Source organism: Leopardus geoffroyi, chromosome D3, assembly GCF_018350155.1.
Source record: "Leopardus geoffroyi isolate Oge1 chromosome D3, O.geoffroyi_Oge1_pat1.0, whole genome shotgun sequence".
NCBI lineage: Eukaryota > Metazoa > Chordata > Mammalia > Carnivora > Felidae > Leopardus > Leopardus geoffroyi.
In genome coordinates this window covers 52,249,369-52,275,618 of record NC_059339.1, presented here as the reverse complement: position 1 = coordinate 52,275,618, position 26,250 = coordinate 52,249,369, and the positions used below count along the sequence as shown (strand labels likewise).

General features: G+C 34.8%; 1 pseudogene; it reads right to left on the bottom strand.

The window, feature by feature from the left end:
• Positions 1 to 14,539: 14,539 nt before the first annotated feature.
• LOC123587482 overlaps positions 14,540 to 26,250 on the bottom strand; it is a 77,400-nt pseudogene continuing 65,689 nt past the window's right edge.

Sequence of the window (26,250 nt, the reverse complement as noted above, 5' to 3'; positions counted from 1 at the left end):
CAATTGCAAATGGGATTATTTTCTTAATTTCTCTTTCTTACATTTCATAATTAGTGTATAGAAATGCCACAGATTTTTGTGTATTGATTTTGTATCCTGCAACTTTTTCGAGTTCATCTGTTAGTTCTAACATATTTTGATGGAGTCTTAAGATTTTTCTCTATATAACATGTCATCTGTAAATAGTTACAGTTTTACTTCTTCCTTTCAAATCAGAGGTCTTTTTTGTTTTCTTCTTGTCTAATTGCTCTGGCTAGGACTTCCAATACCTTGTTGAATAAAAGTGTTTAGAATGAGCATTTTTTCCCGATCTTACAAAACAAAACAAAACAAACCTTCAGTTTTTCACCATTGAATATGATATTAGCTATGGGGTTGTCATATATGGCCTTTATTATGTTGAGGTGTACTCCCTCTGTACGTGTTTTGTTGAGAGTTTTTATCATGAATGGGATGTTGAATTTTGTCAATGATTTTTCTGCATCTGTTGAGATGCTCATATGATTTTTATCCTTCATTTTGTTAATGGGGTTTATTAAATTGATTTGTAAATGTTGAAATATTCTTGAATCCTTGGAATAAATCCCACTTATTATAGTGTATGATCCCTTTAATGTATTGTTGAACTTGATTTCCTAATACTATTTTAGGTTTATTTTTTTTATTTTAGGAGAGAGAGAAAGTGCCTGTGTGTGTGAGCAGAGTAGGGTCAGTGGGGACAGAGAGAGGGAGAATCCCAAGCAGGCTTGACGGGGCTCGAACTCACGAACCACGAGATCATGACCTGGGCTAAAATCAAGAGTCAATGCTTAACCAACAGCCACTTAGGTGCCCCTGATTTGCTATTATTTTGTAGAGAATTTTTGCATCTATTTTCATCAGGGATATTGGCCTGTAATTTCTCGTGGCCTCCTTGTCTGGTATTGGTGTCAGGGTAATGCTGGCCTCATGAATTGAGTTTGGAAGAGTCTCCTCATCTATTTTTTTGGAAGAAGAGTTTGAGAAGGAATGGTGTAAATGTTTGATACAATTCACCAGTGAAGTTATCTGTTCATGATCTTTGATGTGAGGTTTTTAGTTACTGATTCAAAGCCTTTAGTTTAAAAGCTGTTAGTTCACTACTTTGCAGAGACATTTTTCTCTTGATTGCTTTATAATAACACATTTCAATTGCTTAAATATTGTTGTCTCCACTTCTCCTTTTCTTGTCCTCCAATCCCTCCTTTGGCACACACACAAAGCTCTCTTGTAACTGTTCAGTTTAACACTTCTATAATTTTTTTCTTTTTCTTTTCTCAGTGTTTGTTTTGTTTTGTTTTGTTTTGGTAATCACCTTAACCTGTGTTTCAGTTTTCCCGATACTGTTCTAATTTAAGACATACTTGGATGATAAACATTTTCCATAACATTTCCATGTCTTCATCTTTCTGAACACCTCCTCTTGGCTGATCCCAACCTAACCTTTATTACAAAAACGAGTTTAAGGTGCAGTTGTTCATAATCCTCCAACAATTTTGACCCCCGCTAAATTTATGTTATATTTATTTGTGAAGTGCTGCTTTTTTTTATTATTATTATAAGTGTTTCCTTCTCATTCTCTACAGTGAAAAACTTCCATTTCAGGAAGGAAGGAAAAAAGAAAGAAAGAAAGAAAGAAAGAAAGAAAGAAAGAAAGAAAGAAAGAAAACACTTAGATCTTAAGGCCAAAATAGTATCTTTTATACTTGTTAACATGGCGAAGCACAACAAATGTGATGATATCATAGATTCTCAAATGTTTGCTAAATTATGAATTAGTATAATCTCTGTATATAATATTAATTCTATTTTTTTCTAAACAAATATGCTTCTAATAAATTCCCTGGATCAGTGTTAGTATAAGACATTCTGTGAACTTCTCTCTACAGATACTATTTTCTATCTGTAATGTAAAACCTAAATGGAGTGAGGTGAAGTACTGTTTGTTACCTACTTATGTTTATGCTTATATTTTACTTCATATTTTTATTTATGCCTGCATAGACATGGAAATATCAAATAATATGGCACTAATATTAAGTAAACTGAAGAAGTAACTATTATCCAGCTATGAATATAAGAATATTCATTGAAAGTTCCTTAAAGACCAAAATACCTCAGAGTAGAAAAATCATTCAACTGACTTCCAAGAAGCAAGAATATGGTGTGTTTCAGAAAACAGCAACAAGGGCAACAACAACAACAAAAAATGTGTCTACACACACACACACACACACACACACACACGTGCGCGTGCAACTTGTTTTTTGAGGCCAACAAAGTTTTACAGTTTACAGCATATGGATTACTATGTCATACCATTTCATTTTTTTTCCTCTACCACTGATCCAAAATACCAGTATTTCTCACAACACAGATGAGAAGATTCTACCTTAAATATTTTTAGCATTTTGTTTTAAGAACTATATATATATATATATATATATATATATATACACACACATATAGTATATATATATATATATGTGTGTGTGTGTGTGTGTGTATGTGTGTGTGTGTATATATGCACGTATCACCATGAACTCAAGCAGCTGAAGTGCCTTTATTTTCAGGTGATTTTTTAATTTCAAAGAAGCATTAGGATCATATATAAAAGTATTTTCTTCACCAAGTTAATTGTAAGTGACTTATATCTGGAAAGGGGGTGTGGTGCACTCCCATTAGTTCAGTCTTAAAGAGCTGTTTTGTTGTTGTTGTTTTTAATGTGGCAGATTAAAACCATTATGTGCCATCAAAGCAAATTGATCTCTTTTCCTTTTTATAGGGTGTAATAGTAAGGCACATTTCTGAGTGTGAAAATAGAACAAACTTTCCTCACTCATGTTTCATAAACTCTGCTTGGAGCCATGTAATGCCTGCTGTTTTTTCATAACCATGGATTTGTAGATTCAAAAGTTCAAAATGGTTTATTCTTTTATCAGAAAAATCAATCATACAATTTATTTGCTGCCAGAAGTTTGCAATTAGATCTCTTTCACTACCACGTGGTTGAAGAAGTCGATAGATGGGTGTGTTAGAAACTGTGTTCAACAAACATTAAAAAGATATCAGCTCATCGCCAAGCAGTGAGACTTAAACTGAATTGAACAAATACTCTGAACAAAGAAGTTAAAAAAATCTATTTCTCTTTTCGATTCTTAAAACAAACTGCTAAAAGTATTTAAGGTAGAATCCTCTCAGCTATGTGGTGAGAAATACTGATATTTTGGATCAGTGGCAGAGAAAAGAAAAAGTGCAATCATATGACACAGTACTCAATGTGCTATAGTCTTTTTTTTTTTTAATTTTTTTCAACATTTATTTATTTTTGGGACAGAGAGAGACAGAGCATGAACGAGGGAGGGGCAGAGAGAGAGGGAGACACAGAATCGGAAACAGGCTCCAGGCTCTGAGCCATCAGCCCAGAGCCTGACGCGGGGCTCGAACTCACGGACCGTGAGATCGTGACCTGGCTGAAGTCGGACGCTTAACCGACTGCGCCACCCAGGCGCCCCGAGATGTGCTATAGTCTTTAAAATTTTGTTGGCCTAGGAAAACAAGTTGCATGTAAGAAGGTACATAATGAGATGATTTTGATTGCAAAGAGATTCAGAATCATAATAATAAGGTATATTTTACATATTTTCCCTGTAGGGTTTGCTTTACTTATAAACTCATCCAAACTATAACCTCAAGAGTTTTAAGTCCTTTTCCTTTTCTTTTCTGATTAGGAAAGTAACAGCAGCAACAACAACAACAAAACTCTGAAATGATGTTCACCAAGTTTCAACCATCTTAGTGGTACTTAGTACTCTTTTGGTGATGGAGTGTTGAATAATATTTATTTTTTTCCTTCTGCTCTTTTGTATTTGCCACATTTCCTCATATTTGTTTTAAGTCTATTTTAACGAAGTAAAACATTGTAGATAAAGCTAAAGTTACCAGTGTCTTTCCCTTGTACCCTGTTGTGCTAGAAACAATGCTTAACACACATTGTATAAATTTCCAGTACATCTCCTGGTTTTGTGTGTGTATATGTGTGTGCGTGTGTGCGTGTGCGTGTGTGTGAGAGAGTGCAATGTATAATATTACTTTATGTGAATTTCATTCAAATATTGAGCATAATATTGCAATTTCCTTTTTTCATCATTTTGCCCTCTATGATAACAGTATATGCTATGTAGTTCATTCCTTTCCTTCTATATATAGTATTGCACCATAGAGTAGATAACACATCTTATCTATCTGTAAGTGTGTTGATGGACATATAAAATTATTTACAATTATTTCTTATTATAGAAAGAACTAAAATGGAAGTCCTTGTACACATATTTTAGTGCACCTGTGCACCAATGTTTAAAATATTTTATATGTAGAATAGAATGGCTGGTTTGAAAGACATATAATTAATTCACAACTGGCTTTTGCCAAATTTTTCCCAAATTATTGTAACATTTTATACTCTCATAAATATGTATGACAATTTGCCCCAAACTCCTTCCAATATGTAATATCAAATTTAAAGGATTTGATCAATATAAGTAGTATTATTTTCTTTGTAAACTGGCACTTCTCAGATTATTTAAAAAATGTTTGGGGGTTATTATAATATTTTTATTGGGCTCTTGGAATCCTCTTCAGTGAATTGCTTTACATTAAATCTTGTCATTTTTTTCCTATTGGGATTTATGTTTTTTTCTTATTGAACACAAAAATGCTAATGGATAAAAATCATTTATCTGTTACAGAGCAGCATTATTGTGTCTTAGTCTGCCTTAGCTTACTTTTTGACTTTTTCTTATGGTGACTTTATTCATGCAGAAGTTCATAGTTTTGATATAATCAAATTAATCAAACTGTATTTTATAAGATTTATTTATGTATTGGATTTAAGAAATCTTTCACTACCATATATGGGGCATATTCTCCTACATTCTCTTGTAATATTAAAAAAATTTTTTCTATGTTTATTTATTTTTGAGAGAGAGAGACAGAGCGTGAGCGGGGAAGGGGCAGAGAGAGGAGACACAAAATCCAAAGCAGGCTCCCGGCTGTCAGCACAGAGCCCGACACGGGGTTTGAACTCACAAACTGCGAGATCATGACCGAGCTAAAGCCGGATGCTTAACCGACTGAGCCACCCAGGCACCTCATTCACCTCATTCTCTTGTAATATTTTTAAGTTGTATTTTTCCCAAGTTATTTCCACCATCTGGAATTATTTTATATAAGGACCAAATGTTTTGTGCATCCTTTATGCCAAGACAATCATTCTAACATCATTTACTTAATAGTGTTACCTTAGCCACTGATTTGTAAAGTTCTCTCTACCAAAATCCTATAGTTGCTTGGGCCTATTTCTAGGTTTCTATTCTATTCCACTTGTGTATTTTCTTTCTAATCCTGAATCACATTTATAACAAGCTGTGATATCTGACAAAAAGGAACCTTTTATTCTTCTGTTTTACTCTTTACCCCAGAATTATCTTGCTATTTTTGCTCATTCTGGTAAAGTTGAAAATGTTTGTCCAAGATCCACAAGGCACCCCTTTTGAGATTTTCATTGTAATTGCATTGCACTGATAAATTTGACTTCTGTGCCACATAAAGTCTGCCATTCGTGAACTTGTTATACACTTTCATCTATTCAGAGCATCTTTTGTTCTGCGACTGGTCATAATCTTTGATTCCATAAAGAACTTGTGCATGTGTGCCAACTATCTCCCCCTAAATATTTTAGTTTATGTTGGAATTGCAAATAGATAATTTTTACTACCACATTTTTTTAGTTATTTGGTAATTGCTGATCTAATATACAACAAATTTGCTGAATATTCTAGTTAGCTCTAATAATTTATAGATTCTCTTTGGTTTTCCTGGAGACAAACAGAGTCCACAAATAACTGTGTATTGTGTTCCTTTAAGATATTTTGCCTCGTGTTTCTGTCAAGTTCAATGTGAAACAATTGGGATTTAGAAGTCATCTTTGTCTTTGTTCAAATTTGTGACTCTTTTATGTGATTTTTTTTAAGTTTGGTATATAACTTTCATCAGGTTAAGAGAACTCCCTGCTATTTGTAATTTGATGAAAACTTAAAAGATGGATTAATTACTAATCCCATTAAACATTTTCATGGACCTCTCTGATGGTCATCAGATCAACCAGAATTTGAAATTCAGTTTTTGACTAATATTCTGATTGGAGCATCAACATTACATTATCATTAGAATTGTTTTAAAAATGCACTTCCCAGTTGAATAAAATCGAGGTTATGACAAATAGAAGAATTTAAATACCCGTAGAGGAGCGCAGTAAATATCTACTGGAGTCAGTTCCCCATGGTTGTGCATTATCTTGAATTTTCCCCAGAAATAGAAATTTTTAAAAAAAGCAGTTGCCAAATATATCAAAGAACGCCAATCTTCTGCAACTAGCTGCATGACTTGAAGTCTTAATACTGTATTGGGCATAATTGATGCCATGGGGCTATTACTTTATTAGGATCTCTATAATTGTCTATCAATCACCAGTAGTCGTTAGCCTTTCTCACACATCAGACTACACTGTTAAAGAAGGAATTTGTGGGCATAAATACCTCGATGTCTAACATATTCTTAATTAAACCTGAAATTTCTTGATGGCTCCAAGTATTCTACATTGTTTTAGATTAATTCTAATTAGTGTTTAATTCTAAAGTTTTCAATCTTAATGCCCATTTAAAACATGACGCCGAATAGGTTTGTGTGAGGTTCTGTTCCTCAGCGGTTTGGCTTCTCATTCTTAGGTAGTATCTCAATAAGCACACTGGTAGGCTGAAGCAACAAATATTCGTAGCTTTTGAAAACAAATTCCTCCAGGCGCTTGGGGGTCTTAGTTGGTTAAGCGTCTGACTTTGGCTCCAGTCATGATCTCACATTTCGTGGGTTTGAGCCCCTGGTCAGGCTCTGTGCTGACAGCTCAGAGCTTGGAGCCTTCTTCAGATTCTGTGTGTCTGTCTCTGTCCCTCCCCCATTCATGCTGTCTGTCTCTTTCCCTCTCAAAAATAAATAAACATTAAAAATAATAATAAAAAATAAAATAAAATCCTTTTCTGAAACATACTTTCACTTGTAAACCTGAATAATCATGTCATAATCATAATCATATCTAATTTAGTTACATTGACCTTTAACCTTTTTTAATTCTTTTATGTTTTTATTTTATTTTTTGGAGAGAGCGACAGAGTACGTTCAGGGAGGGGCAGAGAGAGAGGGAGACACAATCTGAAGCAGGCGCCAGGCTCTGAGCTGTCGGTGCAGAACCCGACCGGCTCGAACCCAGGGACTGTGAGGTCATGACCTGAGCTGAAGTTGGACACTTAACCGACTGAGCCACCCTGGCTCCCGACCTTTAACTGTTTATCAGTATATTTAGATTATGACAACATGTTGTGTGCTGATGTCCCGCAATCCCTGTAGATGTATCTTCACCACCCTGGGCGACTTTTCTTAAACCTATACACATGACCATGATTTCCCTAGCGTTTGCACAGAAAACATAGCTATTGTATTTCTCCGAATCATAGTTCTCTCCTTAATCTCACGCATTTTTAATCAGCATGGGTCCCAGGGACTCTAGATTTCTCTTTGGGTCATTACTAGATTATTAATAGCCATAAAACCTAGGATAATTTGAAAGAATTTGATATGGTCCTTTTCTAGTTTGATTTGAGGGCTTGATGAAGTAGCCAGAAAATCTACTCACTTATATTGATCCATTAAAATGTTAGCGGCTACCCCAGATATCACCTTCTTTTTTGGGGTAATTTGTAAATGAATTATCTGAACATTTCCATCCAGTTTAATCATCCATAGGTTTTCTTCATCCTTCTTATTTTTATTGTTTCTTTTTTTTTTTCGTGAATAATGCTAACCTTTTTTCCTTCACTTAACCTCATTTGTGGGAGCTGAGTTGGTAGATTCCCATAAACCTTCCTCATTTAATTGTGCTCACAGTACCAGCTGCTACGGTAACAGGGTGGGATCATTGACAGGACCTAGAAAACTTCAGTGAACATACTCACATAGGCTTTTATTAAAGGTACCATATAGCAGGTAAACAGAGAGAGGTCCAGAAACTCCAGGCACAGCTCCCAGCGTCCTTTCTCAGTTGCACAGGATGCTTTGTCTCCAGATTGTTAACCAACAAGATACACAGAAAGATACCTTAGCCTCAAGGAAGCTATGGTGCAAAGCCAAGGAGAGTCTTCTATACCTCCCTGGTCCTAAAACTAGACTGGGGAACTGGTTAAACTAGGTGCAAAGAAATCAGTCATAGCCCTGTATCAGACACCAGCCACAAGTTCATCATGTCCTTATACAAGTTGTCTATGATTTATGTTATCTCTTCTTATTTCATTTGAAAAATAATTACAATAGAATAAAAGAACATGGTCTATATGATTGATTTTTTGAAAGATTTTCAGACTTGTCTTAAAGCCTGAAGATTGTTTTATTTTCTCATAAATGTGTGCTTGAGAAGGAAATGGATTCTATAACTGCTAGAAGTAGGTAGCATAGATATATGTCTTTTCAACCAATTTGTCAATTAAGTTTTTCAAGCCTTTTAAAACCCTATTAATTATTTTGTCCATGTCACCTATCAGTTAGTGAGGTAGGGATATTAGAGGGATTTTATCGTGTTGGATTTGTCCATACCTACATGCAATTATGTCAAGTTTTCCTTATATATTTGAAGATGCATTATTATGTTCACCCATGTTATACAGTTTTTAATCACACCGTGAATTTAGGTTTTTCTTAAAACTATACTGTTACTACTTTTCTCTAAAGTATATTTTATATGATATTAGCACCAGTACAATTTTTAAGTTGTTCTTACCTTGGTGTATTTTTTCCAACATTTTATTTTCAATATTTCTGTGGTTTTTATATTTATTTTTTATAAAATTATATAACTATATTTTTAAAAAGTTAATATTAGAATATCTATCGTTTAACTGACAATATAGATTATTTATTTGAATTATTTCCTCTATCTTATCTTCTGCTTTTTATTTACCATGACTTTTTCTGTTTTCTTTAACTTTCTTTCACTGCATTCTTTCCCCCACCCCCTTACTGTTTTGAAAGTTACATACATACAGCTTATTCTTTTTTCAAAAGCACAGTCCTGCAAAAAATAAAGCTAATCAAAGTTTCTACTTTCCTCAGATCACTTTAAATCTGACCACTTTCTCCTGTTACAAATGCTGTTTTGAGGAGCTACCTTCCAAAGGGATGTATGCGCTATTGTCTGGAAGGACCTCTTCTCTTAATGGTTATAGAATCCAATTCTATTCAGATTTAATTTTCAATGAATACTTCATGAAATCCCACCTGTGTAAACCTGAATATAAAATGGTCACATTAATGACCCGAGTGTTCGTTGTTATGTAAGTAGCTTTTGATGACGATTCACTGTGCCTCTATCTGCTCTGTACTCTAATATACACATCTCATATCACTATATCTATGTGTATATTTCTCATAAGAATGTCCCTTTCTTTTCTCCTCTATCAGTTCCTTTATAGTTTGTGAGACAGTGCAATAACTTCTTATGCAATGTAAGTTTTTTTTCAAAATTTTCACTTTTAAGCATTGCTGTATATGGTAGGTAATAATACATTTAAAAAGTTGAAATAAAATTTGTATACCAAGATGCTAATATTACCTTCTAGTTAGTAGTCATATTGCCTTCATTTCGTTGATTTGTTTATTCACGGTAACCTATCGAATTATGATATATATCGTGATAAGCTCGCAACAGTATTTTAACACTAAAATGTATTCAACATGAGCCATTTCAGGAAAAAATAAAAATGAAAACCTGTAAGCAGAAGCCTATGTTTTTAATAATTAAAATGTAAATGAAATATATTTGAAGGTATGTTCTCATAAATCAATAAAAACACTATGCTAACAGCTATAGTTTTGAAATGAATATAGTTTTTCCCAGTTTTGAAACAAATGCTTTAAAAATGATATTTATCAGTAGTGTATCAAGAATCCTTTCTTTCAAAGATCAATTTTGTTTTGCACTGTTTTGGTTTACTTGATAAACAATTAATATTCTTCACATGAATAACATTCTTTCTCAAGAAAAGTCAGAATTGACTTTTTAGCTCAAATGTAATTTGAAGTCTAAATTATTCTTTAAAAAACAAATGCATTAACTTATTGCTATACTTTATTTCAGGACTCATGAAACTTAATTTTGCCTTTGAGGATTACCTTGTTTTTGCTCAGGGGTCTGAAAATCTAAAATTTGGTAAAAACCCTCTCTAATTGTGGCTTTTAAATCAAAATTTATTTTTCCAATATTTGTGAAATTTTATGTCTTTTCCATTTCTAGATTTCTAGATTATAATATTGAGCCCTCAATTGTATTTTTGAAGTACCTCACTGATAAGAACCATCCTATATTAACTTGAATTTTTGAAACAGGTTTACTCATAAGAGAGTCAAATGATTCTATCATTCCTAATTGGCAGTTTATGACCTAACTTATTGCTTCTATGGTCTAAAATCTGACTAATCATGTAGGATATGTTCTACTTAAGAAGTTGAAGATTGATACCTCAATTCATTATAAGTAAAAGCAAAATAAAGAATTTTCAAAAATATTAATTGTGTCATTGTGTACAATATTAAAATCAAGGAAATGTATATCTCTGCCTTTGCCTTCAATATATTTACAATTTTGCCAGCAAGGTAAGTACTAAGTATATAAAAAGTTAAATAATAATAGAAAGATAAAAAAAAATAAAACACTTAACAGCAGTAAATGTCATTTGATTAGTCAACAAGGGAGTGATATAGACAAAACTGGCAGTAGTTCAAAGGAAGAAAAAACTTAAAAACAAAATCCTTTAAGGATGATTATGCCCTGAAACTAAAAGTTATTTGCATGTCTAGATACTTTGAGGATAATGAAAGGCAATTTAGTCTAGCTAAAAGATAATACTAGCCTTTGTCTGGTAACTGGTAATGAAACAACTTAGCTTGAAATGTACAACTCATCAATTATTGATGTATGAATATTCCCATCTTTCAACTTGTGAACTGAATTAGTTTTGGTTCATTAACACTACCCAAAAGTCGTCTATTTTAATATGCATTTGGGTGATCATATTTGAATTGTAAATACTTCCATTCATTTTTTTCCTTTCCTATCTTAGCTTTTGTGTAAATCAATTTACTAGCAAAATAAAGAGAAGTTTCTTCTGCACCACACAGCCATGAGAGAGGTAGGCTAAAATCAATATGAGTGCTTTAAAAATATTACAACAGTTATATCTCCTGAAAAACATAAGGAATTAGTTAAACTCTTACATAGTTGTATATATGTAAACACAGTTAAAGAGGATGTTTTAATATACTTGAGCATAAGTGCAGTACTTGAGATTTAATCCAAAATATGAGATACTCCAGACAATCCTTCTTATACTACAATGCATAGATTAGATCTATTGTTTTGTTTTAGGAAAAGGTATATGAAAGAGAGGGGTACCTGTAGAAATCAAGATCTACAAAGGTTAGGTAACTTGTCTACAGGTATGGAGCTATTGGATTACAAACTCAGCTCTCTATGACTCCAAATTGTATGGTCTGATTATTGTACAATACAACATTATTATAGTATGTTGGTCTCTCTTGGAAGTAGATTCCCAGGTGGAGTTAAGTTTGCAGGGAATATTTTTAAGATCAGCATTTGTGAAAAGGAAGCAGGGTTGGATAGATAAAGAAATCAATCGGCAATGCAAACCCAACAATAATTTTTTTCCAAGATCCTGGGGAACTATGGAGTTGAAATGCACTATCAGAATCATTCCATGTTGGGAAGAAACAGATGGGCCTTTATAACCACATCTATCAGCTCTGGGCCACTCAGCAAAGGTGTGATGTGACAGAAATTTGGGTACTTGCAGTGAGAGATGAAGTGGAGGAGAAAGCTGTTCTTTGCCACTGAGATGATGCCTGAAGTTATTGACAGCTGAAGACTGTCAGCACTTTATCCATCTGAAGCAATCTTTCCAGAAAGAGGATCCAGATTAAATATTTCTGTATCCACTACAATCCCCCTGTCTTGCACGGCCCAGCTCCATATCTTTGTGGTCAGAATGCCCATCCTCTGCTGGTCTTGATGCCTTATCTAGGCATCAAGATGCATGACTTCGACACTTATTTCTGAGGAATCTGAGCCTCTGAGTATCTTTGCTGTTTTCAGGCACCTGCCAGCCAAAATTAAATGAGGAAGTACGTCATTTAAGTGTCATTTAGGAGTCACCCAACTGGATTACCTGGTTCCACGTGTATTCTTTCCTGACCTCATTGTGGAAAAGTATCCTGATGATAAAGGTTTAGTGCTTCTGCCAAAATAGTGACTGCGTTCTTACTGGTCCATGGATTCAGGAAGCCTGAAATACCCAGATGGTAGCATTAGCTTATAGTTCAAGGACTCATGCTGTGGGGTATGAGTGCCAAATTAGCTCCCCTCTTGCATAATAATATCTTTAACCCAGAATTACAAGATTGGGAAACACAAATTCACCCAATTCACCCACTGAGAATAAATTGTGTTATTATTTTATTGTATTTTATTATTTTATTTTAATTTTTAAATTTTATTTAATAATCTTTACACCCAACGTGGGGATTAAACACATGACCCCAAGCTCAAGAGTCGCATGCTCTTCTGACTGAGCCAGCCAGGTGTCTATGGATGATGGCGTTTTAAACTCATGCTTCTCCTCTGAGCTAGGATTTTGATTATTTGTTTAACAGACTATTCCAAGCAGATTCTGGGTGGCGTAGTGTGTGATATGACAGTAAACAGAAAGATCATCAGCCCACTCTCATGTCTCCTTTACTGTAAAATGAGGTCCTGCAGCCAGAAAAGGAAGGGGTTCCAAAACAGGCAACCTTCCACCAAGTGAATAATTATTATCAAGGAATGGTACCTTATCAGGGGACAGCATTGATCTCAGTTGTTAGCAGGTTGAACCTTTGCCATCCTCGGGAGCTATATCAGCCATGGGTAAGCAAGACATCTTGCCTATGTGTCTGTACATAATCTCCATCTCTGCCAACATGGCCACTTTGTCCATAAACCCATTGTACTAGCAATAGGGTGGACAATGACAAAAGATGAATGATTTCAACTAATTGAGTGATTTTGTCTATGTGGTTGCTCGGTGCCTCTTCCATGAAAAATTATTTCTGATAGGCATTAACATATGGTACAAAGATCCCTATTCTCCCATTTTCACTTGTACCTCTATGATCCTCTACCCCAGACCTTTTTATCTCTTTTTATCTCAGGTTTCTGACCAAGCCATTCCCCACTGCCGATAAATCAGGCTACCTCTCATTCTACATAAAATGGCTAACAGTTGTACCTCCCAAAGATGTTTGGAAGCTTTTGGTAAGATTTTTCACAAGTTCGTTTTACAGCCACTAACGTGTGAGGTTATAGCACAGCTAGTGTTCATTTTCTGCTTGAACCCATATACCAGGTCAATCCCTCTACAAGCCAAGCTTGGATTTTTTTTTTCCTTTTTCATTATCTGTACCAAAAGATCATTGATATGGCTTTAAGATGAGCTGAGGTTGAAGCACAGTCAAAGCAAGGACAGAAGGCATGGGCTTCCTGCTCGTGGTTGTGCCCTTTAAGAGGGAACAAACTGGCTTGTACCCTCTTAGAACCCTCTTGGAACCTACCTCATGAAAGGTAGTTCTATATCCATGGTCATGTGTCCTATCTCTATTAGGACACAATAGCATGTCAGGACTTGTTTTAAACAATAAAGAATAAAGTGACATGGAGGTGACATAGTTTTTATCCTAATACCAGAAGTTGACCTTTTGATTTTCCTACTGGGACTTGCCAGACTTGCCCTAAACTCCACACAACAGTTTTTCTCAACACTGATATTTATTTTTTTAATTTTTTTTAAATTTATTTTTGAGAGAGAGACAGAGTCTGAGCAGGGGAGGGTTAGAGAGAGACGGAGATACAGAATCCAAAGCAGGCTCCAGGCTCTGAGCTGTCAGCACAGAGCCCCACACAGGGTTTTAACTCAGGAACCATGAGATCATGACCTGAGTTGAAGTCGGATGCTCAACTGACTGAGTCGCCCAGGCGCTCCAACACTGATATTTCTAATTGCTCAGGATCTGTTGGGGTATATCAGTTAAGTGGCTGGACATGTTCTCTAATCCATTTCTGTTCTAAGACCTATCAAAGCTCGTAGCCTTTCACATCACACAGTGTATGGCAGGTGTGGTATTCCTAGGTATGGCAAATACCAGCTGTGGAACACAAAGAAACATAATGGGGGTTATGTTTCTTTTGTCATGGTGTGAGGTGCAAGATGAAATTATTTATATTTGGTTCTGAATGGGATATTCTGGCCTCCCCTTAACCACTAAAAACTTTGCTGTTATGGCAGACACATAAAAATGTGCACTCTACTTTTCTTTTTCTTTTTCTTTTCTTTTTTTTTTTTTTTTGACAGGAAGCAGGATTTATTGGTAGGCATGAATGGGGAGACGCAGTGCTGAGGTTCTCATGAGTGCTGAGCCCACCATTTGTCCAAGGGGTCACTGATTAGGGATGTATTTGACCCCACAACCATCTGGGATGAGCTGCTTTTCAGCCACCATGTCTTCAAATTTGTCTGCATTAAACTTAGTAAAGCCCCATTTCATGGAAATGTGGATCTTCTGGCAGCCAGGGAACTTGAACTTGGCCTTCTGTAGGGCCTCAATCGCATGCTCCTTGTTCTGCAACTTGGTACAGATGGACATGATGACTTGGCCAGTGTGGACCCTGGCCATTGTGCACTGGGGCTTTCCAAAAGCACCCCACATATCTGTCTGGAGCCTGTCCACTCCAGCACAGGACAATATCTTTTTGATACAAATGGCATGGAAGGGGTGGAGTTGCACTCGGATGTGAAACCATCTTTGCCACAGATTTTCACCATGTACTTTTTGGCGCAAATATAGGCAGCCTCCAGGGCTTCAGAGGAAAGCTACTCATTCATTTGACACCATGTGGCCACATAGTGGGAACTCATCCACTTTGGCCTTCTCCCACCCCAGGTCAAAAATGTGGGTCTTGCCATCAGGGAGGCCTCTGCCGAAGCAAGACGTTGGATACAACTTGTTCTTACAATACCAGTAACACCGGGTGGGGCAGTGGCCCGTGGCAACACCGAGATCTTCAGTGGTGCATGGAAGGAAAAGAGCTTACTCTCCTTTCTAGGTATTTTTCCAATGTCTCCAACATACTATATCTTTCTTGATCACTGACCTAGTTAACGTGATGCCATTATAATAGATACATATAATGTTCTGTGGAACATCCAAACTATATTATATTCTGACTATAGTATGACAAAGGTAAGGAGAATAAATGTATAATGTTGTTTGTTTGTAAATGTAGTTTCTGATCTTTTATGAAAAAAATAACAAACAATACACTCACCAAACTCATAGCCACATACTAATTGAGCGATAATGCTCCATGAATACTTTCATGTTTCAATACCTTCTGGGATTCATAAAGCAGACATGTTTAGGAAGCTAGAGATTCTATTTTACTCCTGTGATTTAGAGACGTATCTCTCCCAAGCAGATTTATTTGTTTATATTCAAAGGGTTGTACAAATCTAGGTATCTTTCACTTCCTTTTCCTCAATGTTCAATAATCTATGTAATTGTCTATAGAACCCTTTTGGATAAGACTGGTGGTATCGTTACCACATGGCTTCTAATGTTTCAACCATTCCCATTCTTATCTGGGAACCCACTTATATAATCTCCTGTACCATCAGCTGTGGCTTATAGAAAACAGCCAACACTGAGTTTCTTAGTAAATGCCCCTTATAGTTCATTCTCTTTGACCTTAGGAAATGGTCCATTCCTTTATGTGGTGATTAATTATTTTTCTGGTTTTCTAGCCTTACATCCTGAAAACCCTCAGTGAATCCATTAAAAAGACAACTTTCAAAAGAAACCAAACAGCTTTGGATCCCTTCTTCCACCCTTTGCCATGGTAATTATGGCATTTTTAAGTATTTTTAAAATTTATTTTATTTTGAAAGAGAGAGTAAGACTACAAGTGGGGGAGGGGCAGACAGAGAGGGAGAGAGAGCGAATCCCAAGCAGGCCCTACACTGTCAGCAGGGAGCGCAACGCAGGGCTTGAACCCACAAACCACGAGATCATGACCTGAGCTGAAACCAAAAGCTGGACGCTTAACTGACTGAGCCACCCAAGTGCCCCAATTATATATTTCTACCTTACTCTACATGGGTATTTTCTTTTTTTCTGCTTCTAGCAACCATCTTAATAGATCGTCCCCACCATCTCTTTGATTTCTTGCCAGGTAGTTAAATCCTGTATATCAGAAGAATGCTCCCAATAGTTTCACTTGTCCAATCTCTTGTTTTTGCCCCCTTAATCAATTAGAACATAATTACCTTCGTGCTCCCTCATATCCTGCCAGGACATGTTGGCTTGATCTTGCAGCTTCTTTGGAATAGTCCTTTTCCTGTGTTACAGAACCAACACATTTTGGATTGGGTCATGCTGCTCTAAATTAGTCTTAGTAAATACTAGATCTATATGTAGTAAACAGGAGGAGTGATGGCAGATCCCAAGGGAGGATTGTGTTGTCTTTTGTTGTAGTGGTAGAGGTAGCAATCAGGGGAAGGAGAGAGAGTTCTGAATTAACTTCCCAGAAGTCTGGAGAGCAAACTGAAGGTTGATGGAGGGAGGTGAGTGGGGGGGATGGGCTAAATAGGTGATGAGCATTAAAGAGGGTACTTGTTAGGATGAGCACTGGGCATTATATGTAAATGATGAACCACTAAATTCTCCTGAAACCAATACTACACTATATGTTAACTAAATTGAATCTAAATAAAAATAAACCAGTAAACAAACAAACAAAAAACTAAAGAAATTTAAAAAATAAGGAAGAGAGGACAGGTCACTTCCATAGGCTCAGAGAGTTCAAGAAAATCTAAGGATTCAACATTGTGGTAGAGATTGATCCAGATAATCCTATCCCACATATTTGCTCATATTTGCTGTCCATTCTTTCTCAACCAAGACCATGGTTTTGGCATAACTCATCTGCTTTACATTTCTTGGACCTTGGTAGTTCTTGCTGGTAAGCAGCTTTCTCTGCTTTTTTCTTGAAGATTATGCTACCATGGAGACCCTCTGGATTCCATAGGTGGCTTTCAGTTGCCTACTAATCAGTTAGCTTTTTGTTATCTTTTTTTAAATCTAGAATATCAATGGAATTTAATAAAAATCATACAATTTCATTGTCTTTATAATTACTGTTTTATTCATACTTTCCAAACCTGATATATCACACCCATTATTTCAATCTTCCACCAGTATATGATGCCAATTCAACGAAGAAAGTATTAAGCATTCTATTGCGATACGTAAGTCAATAAGGTAGCACACCTCCATCACCAACATAATAAAGAAATTCCCCTCTGTTGGCTTAAAATACATCAGTTTCCCCGTAAAGAGAAGTTTACAATGGAAACATTACTTTCCTAGTTGTGAAAAATCAAGTACTCCCACTTTAGTCTGTCATGGGCCTTTTGCTTTATAAGTGCCATGTGAAACTCTTAGCTAACAATTGTTAACATGGCCTATAATTCTTTTCTGAATTATCCAGATACTTGTCTTAATTCCCCTATCCCCTCCCAGAATGTGGAGATGCAAAGTAGAACACGGACAGTATCCCAGATATTTGCAAACAATATCCCATAGTTCATTTGCAAATTGGTTTGTATGGGAATTGCCTCAATAGTTTCAGCCTTTGTCCTACTTAGAAAGATTCCAAATAATAGGTTTATTGTATTTGCTTATTTGTTTTTAACTTGAATTATGCAAACAGTTGTTTCAATTTTTCTTCTCACCTATTGAAAAACCACAGGAGACCTTATTACAAATAATCATTTATTAACTATCTGTTTACTATGGGAATTGAAGTCTTGGGCTTTGAAAATATGTCATAAATTATAACTGCTAATATGAAAATGAACATAAAAGTACACTTAAATTTTTTTTTAAATTTTTTTTACATTTATTTCTTTTTGAGAGACAGAGAGACAGAATGTGAGTGGGGGAGGGGCAGAGAGAGAAGGAGACACAGAATTGGAAGCAGGTTCCAGGCTCTGAGCTGTCAGCACAGAGCCCGATGCAAGGCTAGAACCCATGAACTGTGAGATCATGACCTGAGCCGAAGTTGGTTGCTTAACCAACTGAACCACCCAGGAACCCGTCACTTTTAAAAATATTTCAATAAAAATAAAAATGGTGCCCATATATTATTTCCATTAAGGTGTTTTGTTATAATAGCATGGATAAAAAATTGGCTAATTACAAAAAAGTCATCATTTGTCCATGGCACGGAGTCACTTTAAATACATGATACAGGGTCAATATAAGGAAAAGATTTATTTTGCTTTGTTCTTTTTTGAAGGATGACAAGTTAGGAAACAGAAGACTTCCTTAAATACAAAAATAAATTCCAAGAGCTTTTATTAAGTTTAAAACACAAAATAACATATGCACATGATATGTATAAGTTTTGCCTTCAATTGTATGTTTTTCAGATGACAATGCTACATCTTCTCAAATACATAGCTCAAATTGCCCTAATGTAAAAATTTTAAAGTGGCCTCTCAAAGACTTCCAGTTCAATTCGAGATGGAGTAAGAGGAACCACACTGCATGAAACAACTAAAAATCATGGCACTTATGTATGTTACAATGACTTTCAAGATATTCTACGTCATACAACAATGGCTAGTGATCTCTAAAATGTGAGAAACGAGGTGAGCTCTGTGATTGTCACATCTTACTGCTGGAGGAATTTTTCAGGCTGTTGTTCTCGAAAGAGGAAGCCAGTCAGAGTCCAGGGTCTCCCTGGGTTGAGAGTCCAGGGAAATCAAGGTGGCTGCAGCTCAGGGTAACTGCCAAGAAAGACCTACATAAAGAGGGAAAACCTAGAGACCTTCAGAGGATCCATCTGAAATATTGGGTTGAGAAGAGATCAACTAATGCATATGAGGAAAATACTAAAGACAAGAAAGAGAGAATTTAGTAAAAGGTACTTGGGACATCAAAATAACAGGGAATATTGTCTGTTCAAGCAGTCAGAGTAGAAAGATTTATAATTTGTGAAGCATTATTTAGCATACTAATAAGTGTTTAAATATTGGTTTGATCTTACATAACAAAACTTATAGGAAAAACCTGAAGGGAACAAACTGATTTCAAATCACATGACTTTGTCAAAGAACACAGTTCAATAAAATTTTTAATAATATGAAAAGATTCAGCATCCAGCATACACAATGTTGAGCTGTCAAACAAAAATTTTCACATATGCAAAGAAATAAGTAAATGCTATCCATAATGAGAAAGGTTAATTAATCTCTCTAAACTGAATTAGACATGATAAAGATGATAAAATTAGTGAAAAAAGACATTAAAACAGTTATAATGCTTGTTTTCCATATGTTAAAGAAGGTAGAGAAAAAATGGCGCATGTAAAATCGATAAATAGAAGATATAGAAAAAGGCGCAAACTGAACTTCTAGAGATTCAGATATGATATTTAAGATGAAAATGATCTGGATGTTATTAGTAGTAGATTAGACCATGCAGAAAAATGTTTAATGAACTTGAAGCAATGGCAATAAAGCCTATTCAAAATGAAGGAGAGACAGAAAGAACAGAGTTTCAGTGAACTATGGGGCAAATCGAGAAGTTAAATTTATATTAAATTGAAATGCCTGAATCAGAAGTGGAAAAATTATTTGAAGAGGTAAAGACTGACATTTCCCCCCAAACTTGGTGACAACTATCAGCACACAGATCCAAGAAATTAAATGAACCTAAGCACAGAGAATATACCAGTGCACATAATAAAATTATTTACCGCCAGAGATAAAGAAATATTAAAATTCCAAGAGAAATGACACACATTACATACCAATGAACAAAGATAAAGATAAGAGCAGATTTTTTTTATTTTGTCAGAAACAATACAAGCTAGAAGAAAAATGGGAGGAAAAAAAAGCTTTAAAGTATTTAAAGAAAAGAATTTTCAATGTAGGTAACTTTACCAACCAAAAATATCTTTCAAAGTTAAAGGCTTTTTCAGATATACATAAGTGAAATTATTTGACATTTATAGACCTACACTATAAGAGATGTTAACAAAAGTTCTTCGGGGCACCTGGCTGGCTCAGTGTGTTAAGTATCTGACTCCTGGTTTCGGCTCAAGTCATGATCTCACAGCTTTGTGTGTTCAAGCCCCACACCAGGTTCCGTGCTGGCAGTAGGGAGCCTGCTTGGGGTTCTCTCTCTCTCCCCTTCTCACACTGCCCCTCCCCGACTCATGCTGTCTCTGTCTCTCTCAAAACAAATAACTAAACTTAAAAAAAAAAGTTCTTCAAGCAAAAGGGATGGATGGCAGATGAAAAGCTGGATGGACAAAACAGGATAAAGAGAACTAGAAATGGTAGGCATGAATTTTTCTTATTTTTTAAAATATCTAAAAACAGAATCAATTTTTTAAAGCAAACATAGCAACATATTGTGGTGTTTATAGGCTAGAGGGAAGTAAAATGTAAGAAAATAATAGCACAAATTTGAGGAGGATGAAATAGAAAAATACTATTATAAGACTCTATAACTATACATTAAACAGTATAGTATAATGTAAAGGTGTATTGTGATATGGTAAAGATGTATACTATAAATCCTAAAGAAACCACTAATGTAACAAATAAAGAGCTGTAGCTCACACATGAAAGAAAGAGATCAGATAAAAATAATAACTATATAATTAATTTGATAGAAAGCAGAAAAAGAAAAGAGAAACAAAGAAGACATAAGAGGAAAATAGCAAGATGGTAATTTTACACCAAGACATATCAACAATAACGTTAAAGATAAATGATCTAAACACATCAATTAAAAAGCAAAAATTCTCAGACTGTCCCCCCCCCCCCCGCCTTTCTGTCCCTTCCTCTCTCCCTCTCTCTGGAGCTCGCTTCAGCTCCTCTGCCCTCAGTTCTGTCTGTCCCTCCCTCTCTCTTTCTCTCTCTCTTTGTCTCTCTCTCAAAGATAAAAAAAAAAAACCATTTAAAAATCACTATCTCGTTGCAGCACAAAATCCACCAGTGTGTTTCACATTACGATTCTCAATCATCTACTAAAATTCTCATGTTTTAGAAATATTAAGACCAAATGCTTAAAAGAACTACCCCATTACTAAAAATATAAATAAGATTGATTACATGGCTATCCAAGCTCTGCATACACTTTGACCTATATTGCTAAAATCATAGAGGCCAAGAAGTGAAAATGGTTTAACTTCTAACATTGGCCTCAGTGTTCCTCTTCAGTTCATTATAGAGTTGTCCAAGTATGATCTGCTTAATTTCCTCCATACTTTGCCAGGCTGAATACATTTAATTAAAATCCTTTTACTTAATAAATGAAGACAGTATGGTGACTCATCTAAGAAATAAAGCCCTTGTACAAGTTTGATCATTAGGAGCAAGCTCTGGGCTCTGAACTCATCTGGTTTCTGTCTCAACTTCATTTTGCCTGCCTTCCTTAAGTTTTAGTTTATTTTCACAGCAAGAATATGTCTACACAGAGAAATGTTAAGTATATTTCTGTGATGATTTTTCCTTTTCCCCCAATTCCAGTATCTATACGGGGAAAAAAAATCACTAAATCAATAACAATCAAGTAAGATGATACATCTGAAAGTATACAAAGGCAGGCATTATCAATAGTATTAGTATTCGTTGCTACTGTTACTGTTACTATTATTTCTGAGAAATGGAGAATAGAAAAAAAAGGGCGGAAGGGAAATAAGAAAAGAGAGAAAAGGAAGAAAAGGAAGAAAAAGTATCATTGGCTACCTTCACTATCCTAATTTTTGTGTTGAGGGATTTTAATCTTCTATTCTAGAAACCAAGGTAGCATTATGAGTACTCAAACAGCCTTCCCTCTTTCTGGAGTTGCCAGATTTAACAAAGAAAAATCCAGGACATCTAAGTAAATTTGAAATTAAGAGAAACAATAAGTGATTGTTTTCATATAAGTGTTTCATATCTCATGCAATATTTGAGACTTATAGTGAAAATTATTTGTTGTTTATCTAAAATTCAATTTAATTATGCATCCTGCATTTTATCTGGCAACTCTAGCCTTTACTCCTATATGTTTCACCTTTCAAATGATATGTGCCCCTAGTAAAGCATGTAAGAGTAACTTTTGTGACACATATAATCCAGTTTCATAGGGGTGCAAACCAGCTAAGTATGCAAGCAAAACTTCCTACATATTTTTGTTTGGCAAATAGCCAACTTGAAGGGATAAAAGACTAAAGAGGAACAGAAGCATAAGGAGCTGAGCAGGGGACTGTCTTCGCAGAGATCATAAAAACAAAGTGAACTGGGTGAAAATTAAGAAAGTATATGGCTTGGGATATAAGAAGGCAGAACATGGACCAAGGGGCTGTAGCAATGGCTCAAACTCGTCCCATTACACACAGGACTGTATGCGAGCAAGTGGGTGAAATCAATAAATTAATTGAAAAACTACCTCTGCTGAATCAAACATTCTATTGAGTCATAACATGTGTTTACTAACATTAGCATGGGTAAATGCATCCCTCTTTTAAAATAGCCAATTTAGACTCCAACATCTTTTTCAATCTCCTAATGTTACCAAATGTAAATATTTAAGAAATGAAAAGTGTACTGATAATTCTGCTTGTGCTACCAGATATAATTCATGCACCAAAGCCTGAATGGTTGAGAATTCTCTTTTCTTTGTTCTTTAAGTATAGCTTTTATCTCAGATCTGCACAAGTCCTACTCATTCAGCCAATTATTTCCAAATGTTATACGTGTTACTTGATCTTTAGTAGAAAGAGCAGCGAACTAAAAAATCAGGGATCAGGATACTCATCTTCTCTTCTACCTTAAACTTGGTCAACAGTCAGCTCCTCTGTGACTCATTTTCGTACTCGGATAATGCAAATTAATAAGACCTCTGACTTACCGCATAAGATTCTTAAGGAACTTAATGATCTTTTAATGTGTTGGAGTATAGAATAAAAACTAGTATTCCAGACTCATCTCAGACAGCAAGAGGCTATAGGAAGTTAGTAGCCATTTTATGTCAGCTAGTGAAATAGTAGGTTTGCCAACAATTTAGTGGAAATGAAGACTAGGTAGGGTAACCCTGTAATTTATTGTTCAAACTGGAAGATTTGGGTAGTAAAAGGGCTCTTCATAATAACCCTGGTCAGCAGAAATAAATTGGGATTATCACAAGCAATTGAGCTACATGGTCACTCTAGGTCTGGGGGCCTAGTCTTACATTTACATTTACAAAGACTCTGCAGCATTTTGACTGAGATTGCATTTTTGTTTTGTGTGATGGAGAAGAGGTGGAGTGATAGAGATTTGGAGGTACACAGGGATTCCCAAAGAAAGGAAAACTGTTCAGGGATTGGCATGTAAATTTAATTACAGAAGAATGGATTTCAAAAACCTAGTAAAGATCTGAAGAATTACATACCTGTAACTCTAAAAGAGAAGAAATATTGTAAAACATGTAATTATCATATTCCGGCAACATCTAAAACTAATGAAGAAGTAAAAAGCGTGAGTAATTTTGTAGTCATTTCAAAAATGATATTTAAGATGGAAATAAGTGATTTTATTTATTTATTTATTTATTTATTTATTTAATTTTTACTTCATTTTCGAGAGTGAGAGAGACAGAAGATGAGCAGGGGAGGGCAGAGAGGGAGACACAGAATATGAAGAAGGCTGCACAGAGCCTGATGCAGGGCTCGAACTCACAAACCACGAGATCGTGACCTGAGCTGAAGTCAGACATTCAACCCACTGAGTCACCCAGGCACCCCTTGATGATTATATTTATATTCCAGACTGCCTTATGAACCAAACATCATAATATGGACATACGTATTTTTAAATTTCGACAAGGAGAAAAACTTCCAAAAATCTTCAAAAGATAATACACTTTGTAAGCCGGTAAAGGAAAATGCTACACTATAATAATGAAAAAGAAGATTATCTTACATTATGTTATCTTATTTAATCAGTCTAATGAAATATATATTTTATGCAATAGCTTAGAAAAATTAACCAATTAAACTCAAAAAACTATTAAGTGACGAAACTAAGAATCAGCTTAATTCTCCTTGACACAAAACAGATGCTATGAATAAACCCCAAAACCAAACCTCACATTGTGATATTTGAATGGATATATATATTGTGCAAAATCATACAATATAATCTTATATAGAATTGAGAATTAATGAAATACTGTGAAATATTCCAGCACCCAAAATATGGTTGAATCTCTCAAAACCAATATTGAACAAAAGAAGCCAGAAATAAACATAGTGTATGATCCTATTTATATAAAGTTCAAAAATAGGCATCACTAAGCTATAATGACGAACAATTCTTAATTAGGTGGTAAGAATATATGGGGGAAAAATAAGTGATAATCACAAAATTTAGAGTAATAAACTTTTCGAGGAAGGAGGATTCATAGTTGTAAGCCTCTGAGGTGCTGGAAATGTTCCTTATCTTCATGTAGGTTTTGAATATGCAGTGTGTGCTTTGGGAAATTATTAAATTATATTTATGCTCTATGTACTTTTCTGTATGTATAGTATATAATAATTCAAAGTTACATAGTTAAGAATTTATGGATATTTCTATGTCAATAAATTTTTTTAAGTTACTTGGAGAATTACATTTGTAGAAATATATAATGTCAGAACTGACTCTAAAAGAAATAGAAAACCCAAAAAAATCATAACCATTTAAGCAAAATACATCTAAATTTTAGTTGTCCCTAAATGGCTATATAGGATGTTCTCCTAAGTATTTAACAAGCAGATAAATTAAATTTATCCAAATTCCTTTAGAATAGAGAAAAATAGAAAATCACTTCCAAAGTACTTTATGAGAATAATAAAAACCTAATTTCAAAACCAAGTAAGGACCAATAAAGAGGGAAGAGATTACATGGTTACCCCACTCCTGAACATAGAATACCCCAAACAAAGAATTAGCAAATACAGATTTTTAAAAAGATAATATACCATGATAAAGCTGTGTTTATTCCAGGAATGCAAGCTTAACCAAATATCAGAAAAAGACTGAATTAGCTTCATTTACATTTTTAAGAAGAAAAAACATATGATCATCTCCATAGTTGCAGATATAACATTTCACAAAATCCAACATTTTATAGCTGAAAATATTTAACAAACTAGAAATAATATAGAACTTCTTAATAAAATTCAACAAGCAAGGCATACAAAAGAATTTTAAAACTAAGAAATTGACAGGAATTCCTTATAGAAAGTCAGCAATAACATTAGAAATAATAATAAAATGCCAAAACTATTAGTAAAAAAGCAATCAAGATGTGAATGCTTGCTATTATCAATTCTTTTAAACAGTTTAACTGTATTGGTGCCTACACATTTTAGCTAGGTAGGAAAAAATAGAGAGGAGTATAAAAATAGGAAAAGAATAAATAGTGTAAAAATTGGAAAGACCAAAAAACCTGTCAATATTTGCAGATGAACAGATTGTTTACACAGAAAATTTCCCCCCCAATTATTTAAACATTATTTGAATTAGAAAATTTAGCAAGCTTGATAGATTAAACAATCAGTAGTCAAAATAAATTGCATTTATCTCTCTCTATATATATATAAGAAAATCAGATAAAATACTCAATTACAGAAGAATGTTCACAAACCACAAAACACATGCAAGAATCAATTTTATATCTATATACTAACAATGAAAGTAAAAACACAGTACTACTTGCGTTCACTTCAGAGAAAATGGAGAATTTATGATAGACAACAAAATGTGGAATCCAGATGCTGAAAATTACAAAATATTCATGACAGAAATCAAAGAAGACTTAAATAAATGGAGACACTTAGCAAGTCCACAGAATGGAAGAGTCAGTATGGTAAAGATGTTGAGCATCCTCAAATTGTTCTATAGATTGAATGCAATTCCATTACAATTTTTACAGAGGTATTTT